The sequence below is a fragment of the Amblyomma americanum genome, chromosome 5 (assembly GCF_052857255.1).
Source record: "Amblyomma americanum isolate KBUSLIRL-KWMA chromosome 5, ASM5285725v1, whole genome shotgun sequence".
Taxonomy (NCBI): domain Eukaryota; kingdom Metazoa; phylum Arthropoda; class Arachnida; order Ixodida; family Ixodidae; genus Amblyomma; species Amblyomma americanum.
The window spans coordinates 124,838,419-124,842,195 of record NC_135501.1 but is presented as its reverse complement, the minus strand read 5'-3'; the positions used below and the strand labels follow the sequence as shown (position 1 = coordinate 124,842,195).

The window sequence follows — 3,777 nt, the reverse complement described above, 5'->3', positions numbered from 1 at the left end:
GGTATTATGCCGAACCATGCTAGAGATTTTGACGACTAATTAAACTGGACTGTTTGCCATGCGCCTGAGAACGTAATGACCACTACTCTCGCATATTCAGTGCTTATAGCACTGTTTACCTAGGAGCAAGGTAATCACGTAAAGGTACGTAATGTTTCTTCATGTTCGAGACTATACTTTACGCTGGCTTATTACTTTTGTGTTCCATTCCAGAGGTGAAAAGGTCTATTTCGTCAGAATTCCCACTCGAAAAAGTTATTCTTGCACGTTAAGTTGTCGTAGGTGCGAAGCAAACACTCACATAAATTTCTTTTTTGGATTTAAAAGCGCCAGATTGCGACCATCAATTTGATGTTATTCGACTGCCGAACGCAATTGCTGCTATCGTTGTCGCTGAGGTCAGTTATTTCCAGGTACCAAAGACTCGCGCAATAAGCAGTTTCCTTCGAAATCCTTCAGATGTCTATTTCCTGCTGGAAACCCTTCACTATCAGGAGATCACCCCATGGAGACATTCCGCAGGAAGGCGTGATTGTGGTGATTTAAGTTCTTGAAAGCGAACGGAGATATTGCCATCTTGTGGCTTTGTTGCACTCAGCCGGACCGATCTTCGCAAGCTGCCCCTCGAGAACCCAGATGACTTAACGTCCTTTCAGCCACTTAGATATACACGCATATTTTGTTCATATCGACTCCGCCGCTGCGACCGGGGACCCCTTGGTTAGCGCTTTGTTCTGGCCACGCGTGTGAACCAGAAGAGGACGAAGTAGGCAAGGAGCACGAAATGACAGCGCAGCGTTGGAGCAAACTGAGTTTTTGAGGGTAATCCCTACGGCGTGTTTGCTTTCCCTTATGCGTCACGAGAGATCTAATGGCATGATTCTGCTAGCTTTATTTTGAAGGCGCTGAAGTCATTCAATATATGTGAAATACTTACTATCGCGATAGAAATAAACGCGAAAAACGCGGCGCCTACGCGCTCCATTGTTAGAATTTGTGTTGGTCGCGCTTTTTCTTCGGTGGTAGAAAAATACGCGAGAGTCATCCGTGATGAACTCCAAGACGACAATAATGAGTCTTTCTTGTCACCCAGGCAAAACCGCGATTCCAATAAATTTGAACAGAAATTCATAGGCGCCGCAGTGTTCGCATTCTTTCCATTGCGATATTACGGTTCATGATTTATGAAGGTTTAACGTCCCAAAGCGACTGAGACTATGACAGATGCCGTAGTGAACGTATAAGAAAATTTAGACCACCCGTGGTTCTTTAAAGTGCACTGAAGTCGCACAGTACATGGCCCTGTAGAAATTTGCCTCCATCGACATTCAACCGCCGCTGCCAGGATCGAACCCGCGTATTTCGGGTCAGCAGCCGAGCCCCTTATCCACTGAGCCACCGCGGCAGCGCGCTCGTACGTATTACCCCAGGAAGCAAAGCAAGCAAAACCAAGGTGCATAGGGGAATGTTTCTATTTTTTTTAAATATCTAGTGCCAATCATTTAGTTTTGTTTTAAAAAGAAAATTACTTATAAAGCAGCAGAAAAACAACCATGCCGCCGGTGGGATCCGAACCCAAGACCTCCGAATATCGTGTGTGTAATCTTACCAACCGATGTACGGCGACGGCTGTCCAATCTGCTGCTTTCGTAGGTATTTATGTTTTTGCGTGTAAGCGAACCTTGAGAGTGCTCACCAGCGCTGCCTTTTTTTCTGCTGCTTTTAAGTAATCTTCTTTAAAAACTAATTGATTGGCACTAGATATTAAATAAAAAAAACATTCCCCTATGCACCTTGATTTCGGTGACTGTTGGCTTCTTTAATATGTTTGTCATACGAGCCCCTCACTTCATTTGCCTTGTCTGCTAATAGCTTAACAGGGGTCATTGTTCTGCCAGTCATGATGCCATAGGTAGCATAAGAGGGTTCTCGCAGAGTTTCAGCCCTCGCCGTTAGATGACGTTCTATGTCACGCTTGCGTTATTACAGGACGTGCTACGACCACCGCTATAGACGAGGGTGGCGCTGGTGAACACTCTCAAGGTTCACTTACACCCAAAAACATAAATACCCACGAAAGCAGCAGATTGGACAGCCGTCGCCGTAGCTCAGTTGGTAAGAGCACCGGACGCGATATTCGGAGGTCGTGGGTTCGGATCCCACCGGCGGCATGGTTGTTTTTTCTGCTGCTTGAAAGTAATCTTCTTTAAAAACTAATTGATTGGCACTGGATATTAAAAAAAAAGAAACATTCCCCTATGCACCTTGGTTTCGGTGACTGTTGGCTTCCTTAATATGTTTGTTAAACGAGCCCCTCACTTCACTTGCCTTGTCTGCTAATATATATATATATATATATATATATATATATATATATATATATATATATATATATATATATTAAGCAAGCCAACATTCACCAAAATTAAGGTGCATAGGGGAATGTTTTTTTATTTATTATTTAGTGCCAATCAATTATTTTTTCAAACAAAATTACTTATAAAGCAGCTGAAAAACCAACACTGCCGCCGGTGGGATCCGAACCCACCACCTCCGAATATCGAGTCCGGTGCTCTTTTCAACTGAGCTATGGTGACGGCTGTCAAATCTGCTGCTTTCGTGGGTATTTATGTTTTGCGTGTAAGCGAACCTTGAGAGTGTTCACTAGCGCCACCCTCGTCCATAGCAGTGGACGTAGCACGTCCTGTAATACCGTAAGCGTGACGTAGAACGTAATCTAATGGCGAGGGCGGAAACTGTGCGAGAGCCCTCTTATTCTACCTATGGCATTCCGACTGCCAGAACTGAAACCCCCGTTAAGCTATTAGCAGACAACGCAAATGAATTGAGGGGCTCGTTTTGCAAACATATTAAGGAAGCCAACAGTCACCGAAATCAAGGTGCATAGGGGAATGTTATTTTTAATTTATTATCTAGTGCCAATCAATTAGATTTTTTTAAAGAAAAAACTTATAAAGCAGCTGAAGAAACAACCATGCCGCCGGTGGGATCCGAACCCATGGCCTCGGAATATCGCGTCCGATGCTCTTTCCAACTGAGCTACGGCGACGGCTGTCCAATCTGCTGCTTTCGTGGGTATTTATGTTTTGCGTGTAAGCGAACCTTGAGAGTGTTCACCAGCGCCACCCTCGTCCATAGCGGTGGACGTTGCACGTCCTGTATTACCGCAAGTGTGACGTAGAAGGTCATCTAACGGCGAGGGCGGAAAGTGTGGAAGAGCCCTCTTATGCTACCTGTGGCATCAAGACTGCCAGAAGCGAGACCCCCGTTAAGCTATTAGCAGACAAAGCAAATGAATTGAGTGGCTCGTTTGACAAACATATTAAGGAAGCTAACAGTCATCGAAATCAAGGTGCATAGGGGAATGTTTTTTTTAATTTATTATCTAGTGCCAGTCAATTAGTTTTTTTAAAAGAAAAAACCTATAAAGCAGCTGATAAAACAACCATGCCGCCGGTGGGATCCTAACCCACGGCCTCCGAATATGGCGTCCGGTGCTCTTACCAACTGAGCTACGGCGACGGCTGTCCATTCTGCTGCTTTCGTGGGTATTTATGTTTTGAGTGTAAGCGAACCTTGAGAGTGTTGACCAGCGCCACCCTCGTCCATAGCGGTGGACGTAGCACGTCCTGTAATACTACAAGTGTGACGTAGAACGTCATCTAACGGCGAGGGCGGAAACTGTGCGAGAGCTCTCTTATGCTACCTATGGCATTCAGACTGCCAGAACCGAGACCCCCGTTAAGCTATTAGCAG

General features: G+C 45.1%; 1 non-coding gene across 1 annotated transcript; it reads right to left on the bottom strand.

The window, feature by feature from the left end:
- Nucleotides 1-3,469: 3,469 nt before the first annotated feature.
- TRNAW-CCA (transfer RNA tryptophan (anticodon CCA)) lies at nt 3,470-3,543 on the bottom strand. Its single transcript has one exon. It is a non-coding gene; the product is annotated as a tRNA-Trp (tRNA).
- Nucleotides 3,544-3,777: the final 234 nt, after the last annotated feature.